Here is a 14,117-nt window from a genome sequence, read left to right as displayed (position 1 = left end):
GCCTTACAAATAGCTGTGAAAAGACAGGAAGCGAAAAGCAAAGGAGAAAAGGAAAGATATTCCCATTTGAATGCAAAATTCCAAAGAAAAGCAAGGAGAGATAAGAAAGCCTTCCTCAGGGATCAATGCAAAGAAATAGAGGAAAACAATAGAATGGGAAAGACTAGAAATCTCTTCAAGAAAATTAGAGATACCAAGGGAACATTTCACGTAAACATGGGCTCAATAAAGGACAGAAATGGTATGGACCTAACAGAAGCAGAAGATATTAAAAAGACGTGGCAAGGATACACCGAACTGTACAAAAAAGATCTTCACGACCCAGATAATCACGATGGTGTGATCACTCACACTCACCTATAGTCAGACAGGTGGAATGTGAAGTCAAGTGGGCCTTAGGAAGCATCAATATGAACAAAGCTAGTGGAGGTGATGGAATTCCAGTTGAGCTATTTCAAATCCTACAAGATGATGCTGTGAAAGTGCTGTACTCAATATGCCAGGAAATTTGGAAAACTCAGCAGTGGCCACAGGACTGGAAAAGGTCAGTTTTCATTCCAATCCCAAAGAAAGGCAATGCCAAAGAGTGTTCAAACTACCACACAATTGTACTTATCTCACACGCTAGTAAAGTAATGCTCAAAATTCTCCAAGCTAGGCTTTAGCAATACGTGAACCGTGAATTTCCAGATGTTCAAGCTGGTTTTAGAAAAGGCAGAGGAACCAGAGATCAAATTGCCAATATCCGCTGGATCATTGAAAAAGCAAGAGAGTTCCAGAAAAACATCTATTTCTGCTTTATTGACTATGCCAAAACCTTTGACTGTGTGGATCACAATAAACTATTGAAAATTCTGAAAGAGATGGGAATACCAGACCACCTGATCTGCCTCCTGAGAAATCTGTATGCAGGTTAGGAAGCAACAGTTCTAACTGGACATGGAACAACAGACTGGTTCCAAATAGGAAAAGGAGTATGTCAAGGCTGTATATTGTCACCATGCTTATTTAACTTATATGCAGAGTACATCATGAGAAACGCTGGTCTGGAAGAAGCGCAAGCAGGAATCAAGATTGCTGGGAGAAATATCAATAACCTCAGATACGCAGATGACACCACCCTCATGGCAGAAAGTGAAGAGGAACTAAAAAGCCTTCTGATGAAAGTGAAAGAGGAGAGTGAAAAGTTGGCTTAAAGCTCAACATTCAGAAAACTAAGATAATGGCATACGGTCCCATCACTTCATGGCAAATAGATGGGGAAACAGTGGAAACAATAGCTGACTTTATTTTTCTGGGCTCCAAAATCACTGCAGATGGTGACTGCAGCCATGAAATTAAAAGACACTTACTCCTTGGAAGGAAAGTTAGACAGCATATTAAAAAGCAGAGACATTACTTTGTCAACAAATGTCCATCAAGTCAATGCTATGGTTTTTCTAGTAGTCATGTATGGATGTGAGAGTTGGACAGTGAAGAAAGCTGAGCGCTGAAGAATTGATGCTTTTGAACTGTGGTATTGGAGAAGACTCTTGAGAGTCCCTTGGACTGCAAGGAGATCCAACCAGTCCATCCTAAAGGAGATCAGCCCTGGGTGTTCATTGGAAGGACTGATGTTGAAGCTGAAACTCCAGTACTTTGGCCACCTCATGCGAAGAGCTGACTCATTTGAAAAGACCCTGATGCTGGGAGGGATTGGGGGCAGGAGAAGGGGATGACAGAGGATGAGATGGTTGGATGGCATCACCGACTCAATGGACATGGGTTTGGGTAGACTTTGGCGGTTGGTGATGGACAGGGAAGCCTGGTGCGCTGCGGTTCATGGGGTTGCAAAGAGTTGGATACGACTGAGCGACTGAACTGAACTGAACTTGCCTTTATTCCCCAACCTCTACTTTTGAGTAGGGAATGCCTGCCTGCTAGCATCAAACAGAGCACTGGAAGTCCAGACCTACGTTCCAGAATTCACTATTTATCCAAAGACTCTGTGTCAACCTGTGAGTGTGAGTTGGGGTTAATTCAATACAAGTGAACAGAAATTGAGTATCATACTTAAACATTTCATGAATTCTGTAACAAAGTCCTTAATTTGCTTCATTTCAAAGTCAGTCTTCTTCCCACAGAGTCACTGCACAATTTGGATTAGTTTAACCAGCCACTCTCTAGTCCTGTGCCAGAAAGATTATGCACCGCTAAAGCTCATCATACAGTGATGCCGACTTGGAGTCATCATAAATGTTTCACTTTCATCCTCTGCTGGGACATCATAAACTGTACCTAGTTTTATTTACTCCTAGCCTCATTCACTCCTGACAATACGGAGCGTTATCACTCTCCTAAAATCCTTTCCACTTCCTTCTAGTCACTGTTAGTACATAGCACAGCTCCCCACTTCACCCAGAAGACAGACATTACCAGCACAAATGCCCCAACTTCTTTCTCATCCCCTACACAAATGTCTGCCTTTACTAATTTTTATCATCTTCCCTCCTGTTTAGGAGAAACAGGTGTCCCTGTGCCTTTTCCAGGTAAACCCATCTCTCCTGACCGTTTCCTTCTCAAACTCTGCTGACATCTGTTCTCATATGTTTAATTAGTCTCCTACTTTCCTTATCTCAGCTTATAAACATGCTCCGGTTTTTCATTTCTATGTGCTCCACCTCCAATCAAAAAGGAACAAAACTGTTCTGGAAGCACAATCTGTATGTACACACCCTACTTCTTTATTTTCCAATCATTCCTCAATGCAGTCAGGCCTCGTCTATCCCCACCCTTCTGCTAAAATGCTCTTACTGGGGTGTTAACTAATGATCACCTACTTGCCAATGTTAGTGGTCTCTCTTTAGTACTGATTCTCATGACATGTAATACCACAAAGCTTCCTGTGACACCACAAAGCTTCCTGAATAGCTTTCTCTTGGTTCTCCCCTGACTTGTCAAGTTCATCCTTCTCTCATTTCTCTTGGGTCACCCACTCTGTGTTTCCCAACATTCTATCCTAGATCCTCTTGATTCCATACTTAATACCATCTCACCTACAAACATAGTTTCACCTCTATCCTAGCATCCCTCTAGAGCAGGGGTCCCCAATCTCCAGGCCTCCAGACCGGTACCTCCTGTCAGATCAGCAGTGTCATTAGACTAGAAACAAAGTGCACAATAAATGTAATGTGCTTGATTCATCCTGAAACCATCCCCCACCCCCCATGGAAAAACTGTCTTCCATGAAACTGGTCTCTGGTGCCAAAAACGTCAGGGACTGCTGCTCTAGAGCATCTAATTCTTACTAAAAGGCCACCTCCTGTCTACTTCTACAGACCTAGCAGATTCAACATGCTCCAAAGAGTTCATAATCTCTCTATAGTTTCCTAGCCTGTTCTCTTACCTACCTGTATTTCCCTTCTCTGAAATTCCACCATTGCTTCACCCCATCCAAAAATATATTAATTTTCCTCAGTAACCACTTTAATGGCTCCTGAATTTAGATCAATTATCTTAAGTCTCAGACAAAAAATAAAGTTGTATTTATTAAAAATAAGTTGTAAGATTATCATTTTTACCAACTCAATAAAAAGATAATGGTGAGTCAAAGGCTTCAAATCACCCAGCGGGAGGCAGGCCATTGGCCCACCAGCAACCCTGTCCTCAACAGAGCACTGCACAATCACAAGGACACAGCAAATAAAAAAGAAATGGCAACTGCTGGTTTTGGCCAAAGATAATAACTTCTAAACTACCAACTCACACACACACAGGTTCAGGCAATGCAACAGAATAAGGGAGGCTGACAAGATCAAGCCAAAGCCATTTTCAAAAAGTCATAATAAATAGATGTTGACCAAACACAGAAAAGAATTATTAACAGTAGGATGAAGCGGTATCTTTTGTACCTTTAAGAAGTCTGTTTCAGAGGTGGGGAGTGTAAACATAGTTTAATCTCAATATCCACTTTAGGGACCAGGCTTGCACCTATCCCACTTCATTGAACTCTATACTCCCACCATCACCATCAGATGTGATATGACTTCTTCAAGACAAAAATCCTACTTTGTTCTTTTTTCTATTCCTGGCACTCAGTAGTTGGCTCTCAGTAAATGTTCACTGAGCTAAAATCAACTGACCAACAACCAGCCAACTCTGCAGCTATTTTAAATCCCAAGTAGCTTCCTTCTGCTCTGGGTATTTCCATTTGCTATCCAACATACATTACAAAGTGCCCGCTCACGTCAGGCAGTGGGCATGGAGGGGCAGGCAGAGATAAACTGTGGTTCCCATTCTCAAGGGACTCGGTGCTTAGAGGGAAGATGAATGCATGAACCAATTCCTGCAGTGCATCTTCAGGGTGATGACAGGTCTCTCTAGGTGCAGTCAGGGAGATGGCAGTGATGGCTCAGAGTGGAAGAGCCAGAGGAGAGAGCGAATTTGAACCCAGCGTGTCAGGCAAGGTGGCAGCGTGAGGAGTCTGCAAGCAGTTTTTGGTGTGGCCAGAGCCTAATGTACAAGGGGTTGGGAGGTTGGGCTAGAGGCAAGCAGGGTCAGATACTGAGGTCCCTGGGTGCTGGGTGAGTAACATTAGACCTGAATTTTAGAACGGGCACTTTAGAGGCAGTGGTGGAGGGAATAAATTGGAAGTTAAGGGTTGCTGCAGCAACTCAGGTTAGATGAACCTACCAACATGGAAGTGATAGTAATACCTGGGATAGAGAACCCTGAAGTTAGAAAGATGTAAAGGTAAATTTCATGGGAGAGGAGGACAGAGGGCAGCTGAAAACTGATAAGTGAATAACTGGTAGTGTTCTGACCTAAGAGTCCGAGAATAAAGAAGGAAGGGCAGCTTGGGGAACGAAGTCTGACTGTGAACAAGCCAATCTCAAGATGTGTTAAAACGGGCCTGGGAATCCAGAGGGGAAATGAGGCGAAAGATATAGATTTGAAAGTCATCAGCACACGGTAACAGATTGAGACAAATGTGGCTCAAGCCAAATATACAGCGAGGATTAAAATTCAAAATCAGAGACAATTTTACTGGACAGTAACATGAAGTCAGCACAATCAGTTTTTAGATTTGTGTTTCTCAACCAAGGGCGATTTCACCCACCAGGGGACAGACATCTGGCAATTTCCAGGGACATTTTTGTTTGTCACAACTTGGGGGTGCGGAGGGGTGGGCTGCTCTGGCATCTAGTGGGTAGAAGCCTGGGATGCTGCTAACCATCCTGTAATACGGGACAGTCCTTTACAACAAATTATCCAGCTCCAAATAGTGCCAAGGTTAAGAAACCCTGCTCCAAAAGGAAGTGCTCAATAACAATTTTGCTGGGGATGAAATGCTGGCTCTCAGCTCCTTGGGAGCCACTCTGCCAGGCACAGACATTAAATAAGATGTGTTGCGGCAGGCTGAGCTTGACTTTGCCTTTTAGAGTATCTTTCAAGCACTTAAAGGAATAAAGAATAATAATTTCTAAGAGACCATTATTCTAGAAAGATAATGTTAACCTCAAACAAATAAAGAAACACGACACCTTTTTGGAAAATGTCCGAGCAATACTCATCAAGTAATTTAAATGTACATGCCTTCTTCTGGGAATTGATCCTAAGAAAATAATCCAAAAGATTGTAAGAATTATATGCAAGACATTTACTATAACTTTCCAACTCATTTTATGAAGCTAGTAGTCCTCTGTTGCCAAAACCAGACAAAGGTATCACGAGACAAGAAAACTACAGATCAACCTACTTTGTGAACATAGACACTATTCCTCAACCACATGCTAGCAAACCAAATCTAGGTTCAACATTAAAAAAAAAAAATATCAGTGCAACACACCATATTAACAGAATAAACGAGGGGAAAAAAAAACCCACCCACGTGATTATCTCAATAGATGCAAAAAAACACTGGACAAAATCCAATGTCATGCTGAACTTCCCTGGTGGTCCAGTGGTTAAGAACCTGCCTGCCAAAGCAGTGGACATGGGTTTGATCCCTGGTCCAGGAAGATCCTACATGCTATGGGGCAACTAAACCTGCGTACTGCAACTACTAAAGCTTGTGTCCTCTGGGACCTGGGCCACTGATTGAGAAGCCCGCACACCACAACTAAAGAAAGCCTGGCCCACAGAAATGAAGATCCAGCGTAACCAAAAATAAATAAAATTCAAAAACAAAACAGCTCTTATCTTAAAAAAAAAAATCCAATATCCTGTCATGACAAAAACTCGGCGCAGAAGGTAACTTCCTCAACTTGATAAGGGCATTGACAAAACCCCCACAGCTAACATCATAATGGTAAAAGATCGCAAGCTTTTCTCCTAAGATCAGGAATAAGACAAGAATGTCTGTTTTTATTTCCATTTAACACTGTCCTGAAAGTTCTAGCCAGGAACAATTAGGGAAGAAAAAGAAATAAAAGGAATACAAACAGGAAAGGAAGAAGTAAAACTATTTATATGTGTAGATGACATGATGTTATACATAAAGAAAATCCTAAAGAATTCACATATACACATATGCACAAAAACTACTGGAGCTAAGAAATGAGTTAAACAAGACTGAAGGATGCAAAATAACTCTACTTCTACATGAGTAGTGAATAATCTGAAAATGAAATGAATACAAATCCATTTACAATAGCATCAAAAGGAATAAAGTACTTAGTGATAAATTTAATGAGTGCACAACTCCGTACATTGAAACTACAAGACATTGTTGAAAGAAATTAAAGAGGACCTAAATAAATGAGAAGACAACCATGTCACGGATTGGAAGACTTAAGATGGTCTACAAACTGATGGACAGATTTAACATACTGCTATCAAAATTCCAACTGCCATCTTTGGAGAAGTTGCTAAGTTGATCCTGAAATTCATATGGAAATGTAAGGGACACAGAAGAGTGAAAATAATCTTGAAAGAGAGCAAAGTGGAGGACTCACACTTCCCAATTTCAGTGCTACAGTAATCAAGACACGGGTACTGGCACAAGGACAGCAATATAAATCAGGGGAGTAGGACTGGGAAATAAAGAAAGAAAGAAATCCAGAAATAAATACATAAATACATATATTTATGGATGTATAAATATACACATCCATATATTTATGGATGAAATAATATCCAGAAATAAATCCATATATTTATGCCTATTAATTTTTTAAAGAAACTTATTTATCTATTTATTTTTAGCTGTGCTGGGTCTTTGATGCTGAGCATGGGCTTTCCTCTAGTTGCCTCAGGTGGGGGCTACTCTAGTTGCAGAGCGTGGGTTTCTCATTGTGGGGGCTTCTCTTGTTGCAGAGCACAGGCTGTAGGGCACACGGACTTTAGGACTTGCGGCTCGTGGGCTCAGTAGCTGTGGCACGCGGGCTCTAGGACGCAGGTTCAGTAGTTGTGGCACCCACGCTCAGCTGCCCAACAGCATGTGGGATCCTTCTGGACCAGGGATGGAACCCATGTACCCCACATTGGCAGGTGGATTCCCAACTATTGGACCACCATGGAAGTCCTGACAATTGATTTTTGACGAAGGTGCCAAGATCATACGGGGGTGGGAGGTGGCGGCAGATAAATATCTTTCAACTGCCCAAAGCTCTGGATATTCACCTGCAGAAGAATGAATCTGATTCCTATTTCACGCCGTGTATAAACTTAACTTGAATGGGTCTAAGCTCTCGAACTATAAAACTTTTGGAAGAAAACAAAGGCATAAATCATCATGAACTTTTGAACAAGCAACACTTTCTTAAGTATGACACTCAAAGAACAAGAAAAAATAGCTTAACTAGACTTCATCAAAAGTAAAAACTTTTGTGCTAAGAACACTATCAAGAAAGTGAAAAGACAACCCACAGAATGGGAGAAGTATTTTTAAATCATGTATTTGATAAGGATCTAGTATCCAGAATATATATACAACCCAACAAGAAAAAAATAACTGAATTAAAAATAAGGGAAAAAATCTGAAGACAATTCTTTAAACATATACCACTTAGAATGTGGTAAACGGCCACTTAGAACATGACAAGAAGCTCAGCATCATTAGTCACTGTGCTGTGTGCTTAGTCACTCAGTCGAGTGAGACTCTGCGACCCCAGAGGACTGTAGCCCGCCAGGAACCTCTGTCCATGGGGACTCTCCGGGCAAGAATACTGGAGTGGGTTGCCATGCCCTCCTCCAGGGGATCTTCCCAACCCAGGGATTGAATCCAGGTCTCCAGCATTGCAGGCTGATTCTTTACCATCTGAGTCACCAGGAAAGCCCTCATTAGTCATTCAGTTCAGTTCAATCACTCAGTCGTGTCTGACTCTTTGTGACCCCATGAATCGCAGCACGCCAGGCCTCCCTGTCCATCACCAACTCCCGGAGTTCACTCAAACTCATGCCCGAGTCGGTGATGCCATCCAGTCATCTCATCCTCTGTTGTCCCCTTCTCCTCCTGCCCCTAATCCCTCCCAGCATCAGGGTCTTTTCAAATGAGTCAACTCTTCGCATAAGGTGGCCAAAGTATTGGAGTTTCAGCTTCAGCATCAGTCCTTCCAGTGAACACCCAGGACTGATCTCCTTTAGGATGGACTGGTTGGATCTCCTTGCATTCCAAGGGACTCTCAACAGTCTTCTCCAACACCATAATTCAAAAGCATCAATTTTTCAGTGCTCAGCTTTCTTCACCATCCAACTCTCATATCCATACAAGACCAATGGAAAAACCATAGCCTTGACTAGACGGACCTTTGTTGGCAAAGTAATGTCTCTGCTTTTTAATGTGCTATCTAGGTTGGTCATTAGGTAGATGCAAATCAAAACCACAATAAGTTACCACTTTATCCCTCTCAGGATGGCTACAAAAAGAGAAAAAGAAAAGTATTGGTGAAGATGTGAAGAAACTTCTGGTGGGAATGTAAAACACTGCAGTCACTATGGAAAATAGTTTGGCAATTCCTCAAAAGATTCCACACAGAGTTACCATATGACTTAACAAAATCCAGCAGAAATGAAAATATATGGCCATATAAAGATCTGGACAGTAATGTTCACAGCAGTATTATTCATAATTGTCCCAAAGTGTAAATAATAAAAGTTTCTATCAACTGATGAATCAGTAAAAATATAGCACATTCATACAACAGACTGTTATTCAGGCATAAAAAGAATGTACTATTGATGGAAGCTACATCATGGATGAACCTTGAAAATACTATGCTAAGTGAAAGAAGTGGGACACAAAAAGCTACATACTGTGTGATTTATTTGATGTATATGAAATCTTCAAAATAGGCACATTCATTGAGGCAGAAAGAGAGAAGTGGATTTTCAGGGACTGAAGGAGGAGGGGTACAGAGTATGGGGAGCGTAAAGGGCCAGGTCCTCTTTTTTTTTTTAAAGCTTCTTGAAAGCCTGTTTTTCTGTTATGAATAACTGCTTTTTCCAGTTATCCCCAGATGAGTTGATAAAGACTCTGATTAAACTGTTTCATGCTTCCAAGAATAACTATTACATCTTTTTATTATCTAGGTGGTAGTTTTGAAAAATTTTTATAGAATTTTAAATGATTTATGATGTTCCATGTGTTCGTGTTTATGTCTTCTTAGGCAACATTCTACCAAATTACTAGTACCATATATAATACTTGAGTATGACAGCAGTTAAAAAATGTTTTAAATTACAATTGATTTACAATGTGTTAATTTCTGCTGAACAGAAGAGTGTTCAGTTATACACATACACACACACACTCTTTTTTAAAGCATTCATTTACAATATGGTTTATCACAGGATATTGAACACAGTTCTCTGTTCTGTGCAGTAGGACCTTGTTTATCCATCCATTCTACATGTAATAGCTCACATCTGAGAACCTTAACCTCCCACTCCACCCCTCCAACCCGCCTCCCCCTTAGCAACCACAAGCCTATTCTCTATGAGCATGACAGCAGTTTTACTTGTTTTAAAGTCAGAATCAAACTGAATATGACTTTAAAATTTATGCTTTGTGCATTTGTAAAATATGGATATACTGCCATCATATTGCCTTTATTCTGCTTGATTATACACTTGTTGAAAGGCAAATTTACAGATCAAATGATGGAACTTAATGAATCAGTGAAAGTTTTTTTTCTTTTTTAAAAAGAAAACTTGTCTTTTTAGTTAAAGCTTCATGGAACATAATTTATATTTAATCAGAATGACTACACAGGATCCTTTTGGGAAGTCAATCTAAAAGAAGCTAAGAGGAATTGGTAGAACTTTTGGGTTTTGATATTTACTTAATACAGGACTCCCAACCAGGCACAGTACATTAATATGAAATACTTTGAAGCCTATAATCTTAAAAAAAAAAAAGTGTGAGAGTTATACAAAAAGACCATATATCACTGGGAAGGAAGTTGACTAGGTAGGAAGTGAAATGACTGGGTGTGTAATATTTTTTAAAACCTTCATTTTGGGTCAGCATAAATAATCCTTTAATTTCCCCCCTATTTTCAGCAGCATTCCATTTTGATGTTTAGCAGAGCAAACCAGAATAAAGTTCTATTAATTCAGCAATCCTGAAATCTGAGTCACATTAAGATAAAAATGAAAATGAGATGTGTACTAAGGAAAGTTAGTTTCCTTCTTCTGTAATATCTAATTCATCTTCTTATTGATCCTCTCTTAGTCCACTGGTGGACACTTGTCCTGTTCCAGACAGACAGAGCAATCTCTGAAAAGGATTCTGTTAATGTACTCTTACAATATATGTGAGATGGATAACCGGGTGAATACCTAGAGCTTCTGAAAACCTCAGAGCTTCTCATCAATCTTTTGTATATTTTGGTAGGCAGCAGTGTATACCTCTGAAGCTTTGCGGAGAAAAAGCATTTCAATAATGATAAATTCTGAAAATACAGTCTTCATAGCCTTTACTTTCTGCTTTTCGGAACTGCCAACCATTTCCTCCAGATGAGGGCTGTCTGTACAGCATCCACTGTAGCTCTCTGTAACTGGGTTCATCAGGAAATAACATGTCCGGCGGAAGGGTGTGGTAATGTATCTTCTACTTCAGGTACAGTTAGGCAACTCCATTTCTTGATGTTGACGTCAATGTGAGGTCATTCCGTTTCGTTTATGGTTCCTTCCCCTCACTGCTGTGGCATGCAGACAATCCTGAAGGTCGGCACACGCTTCGGTAGTTTTCGGGCCCCACTTCAAAGCTGGGGTCTTTTGTGAAGCTCTCTCGTTGGCAAGTTGGCTCTGACTGGGAGCCTGGTAGCTTTTGCGCATGCGCGCCAAAGATTCGCACAGCTCACCAAACTGCTCCAGGTTTGAGCTGCGCAGTTTCCCGGTACCGCTGCCTACCTCTTCCCCAAGATACAATCCCAGGCCTGGCGGCCAAATCCCGAAGGTGCAGCCCGGAAAAGGCCGGGCCCGGGAATCTCAGACCTAACCAGGCAGCCTCTCTCCTGGCCTCTGTGCAAGGTGGGGTGGGCTCACTGCCCTGTCCGACCCAGCACATGGCCCGCAGTGGCTTCCTTGGGGAGTGATGAAAGTATCCTGGAATAAGATGGTCGCGGGGCTTCCCAGGCGGCGCTAGTGGTAAATAACCTATCTATGAATGCAGGAGTCATAAGAGACCAAAGAGACACGGGTTTTATCCCTGGTTCTGGAAGGTCCCCTGGAGAAGGGCATGGCAACCCACTCCAGTATTCTCACCTGGAGAATCCCATGGGCAGCAGAGCCTGGTGGGCTACAGTCTACAGGGTCGCAAAGAGTCAGACACCATATAGCGACTGACGCGGCACGCACACACGCAAGATGGTCACACGACCTTGGAAATATTCTACAAAACCTGCCGAACTGTGCACTATAAAAAGGCGAATTATATCCAAGTGAAAGTCGCTCAGTCGTGTCCGACTCTGCGACCCTATGGACTATACAGATCATGGAATTCTCCAGAATACTGGAGTGGGTGGCCCTACCCTTTTCCAGGGGATCTTCCAAACCAGGGATCGAATCCAGGTCTTCCGCATTGCAGGTGGATTCTTTACCAGCTGAGCCACCAGGGAAGCCCAAACAAACAAACAAACATTTTCCTGCTACAAAAGTACTTAACGTTTATGAATGAGACACATCCTAAATATCCAGCGACAGCTGAGTTAAGATTATCGAGGTTACTGGACTGCAGCGTGGGAAACGCTACCGACACTGGCTTGAAAAGCCCCATATAAAATGACCTTTACAGGGGGCTTGCCATGCCCACCCTGCGTAGTATTTAAAACCACCCCACAAATGAAGGAAATCAAGGCTTTGAAGGCTAAATATGGTACCCAGAAAGACACAATGGGGTGGGGTTGGGGAAGGGATTCTATTCCTGCTGGTCTGCCTCAGGACACCACTTCAACTGCGATCTCTACGATTATTTAAAACTAGAGTTTGGGGTTTTGGAATTTTGTTTCCTCTTGGAAGCTGTGGCCTCAGTTTTCTTTCCTTCGAGCTGTTGGATTCACAGGACAAGGTCTGTGGACCACCCCATGTCCGTCCGGGGGAAAGGGGGCGGGGGAGTCATGGTTTCTGAGGTCAACCGGGGAGACGGTGAGGCTTCTTGGACACGGCAAGCGCTAGCTTCACCGCTAAGGCACCTCGGTGCGGAGGTTAACTTCGGGAAGCGTGGGTTCATCCCGTGGCCCCACAGCTTGCTAGTGACCTCGGGTAAATGACAATCTCACTAGGGCTCGTTTTGCGTCCAACAGAGGTACTACCACCGACCTCATGGGGTTAGTGTGCGGAAAGCTTCGATAATGCTTATAAAGCAGTTGGTAGTGCCTAGTACTGTAGGTGCTTGCCTTAACTGCTATGCTGACCTGTCTGAAAGTCAACCACAATCTGAACTTCCAGGTAAAACCGCCACCAAGGGCCCGCAGTCCAGCCACTGGCAGCTGTTGGGTGGCACGTTGACATCACAATTTAGAAAGAACGCTCCATCCGGGCAGACACAGAGCGGCGATCCTCAGGGCCTTCCTCTCCCGTCTCTACGGCTGTAAATCGAACAGGACAAGCGAGCTCCACGCGCCCATAGACTCCACTCAACCAGGGTTCGCCCGCCCAGCCCACTACCCACGCCGGGGCCAGGCCGGCATTCCACGTGTTAGGATCCTTCTCCCCGCCCCTTTTCTCGGGCCTTGCCCCCCACCTCCTATCTCACCCCGAGCTCAATCAGAGGAGCAGCAGCGGCCCCCGAACCGATGCCAACAGTACTCCAGCCAGCGCAGACTTACTCGATCAGAGGATTTTTTTCTGGCTCTCCCTCGGGCCCAGGGTCGACAGGAGCCGGGGTCGAAGCTTGGAAGACCCGGAAAGACGGAAGGGTAGCGTCTGCCACTTAGTTGCGTCCACGCTCGCGTCGACGCAGCGGATAGGGAGATGGCGGCCGCCCCTCTTTTCTCATTGGGCGCGTCTTCTGACGGTCTATACCAATAAGGGTGGATCTTAGGGAGGGGGCGGGGTTGGAGGCTCGGCTCCGCCCAGGCTTGGCGAAAAGGCAGCGAATCGGCGGCTGACTTCTTTGGGTTCCGCCCTTTGGGGCGGGGGCCATAGGCTCTTGGGGGCGGGGCCAAGCATGTTTCGGGCGGGGCCAGGCGCGCTTTTAGGTTGGACCCGGGCCGGGCGGGGCGGGGCCGCAGGCGAGTTGAAACTCGGCTTTCGCCGTGGCTACCTCTTCCCAAGCGGTGGGTACCCCACCCAGCACCGGGTATCTTCCGTGTCCAACCCAGTTAATCCAGCCCTGGAAAGTGCTCTCGCCGCTTGGGACCTTCTCCTTTAAACTTACGGAGGAGGAAAGAGTATGTTGTGGAAAGGGCGAAGGAGGCTCTGAGATGAGAGGAAAAAGGAACCGGTGGTGAACTGGTGGTGTCGTGTTCGGTTGTGTCCTCTGGTAGCTGAGACTGCTGACCGTAGGTCTGCGTGGCTCCAAGGTGCAGAAGAGCGTGCCCTCAGCTTCAGTCCGGGAGCTTCCGCTGTAGATCAAGTTGTATTTCCTTCTTGCTGTGTGACCTTGGTGAAGTGTCTTCCCTTTCTGTGCCTTGTTTTCTTCTGCTGAAACAAGGAAGTAGATCTAACGTTCTGATGTTCTCTCTAGTGGAAAG

General features: G+C 43.8%; 1 protein-coding gene across 3 annotated transcripts in view; it reads right to left on the bottom strand.

The window, feature by feature from the left end:
• The window catches only part of DCAF4 (DDB1 and CUL4 associated factor 4), a 36,690-nt gene extending 23,312 nt beyond the window's left edge, over positions 1-13,378 (bottom strand). For all 3 annotated transcript variants that reach the window (XR_010664013.1, XM_065941710.1, XM_065941709.1), the window contains exon 1: positions 13,251-13,378. The gene's annotated coding sequence lies outside the window, so the exon portion shown is untranslated. The remainder of the gene's footprint in view (positions 1-13,250) is intronic.
• Positions 13,379-14,117: the final 739 nt, after the last annotated feature.

Source organism: Muntiacus reevesi, chromosome 7 (genome assembly GCF_963930625.1).
Source record: "Muntiacus reevesi chromosome 7, mMunRee1.1, whole genome shotgun sequence".
Classification (NCBI taxonomy): Eukaryota; Metazoa; Chordata; class Mammalia; order Artiodactyla; family Cervidae; genus Muntiacus; species Muntiacus reevesi.
This window is presented reverse-complemented; position numbering and strand designations above follow the sequence as displayed.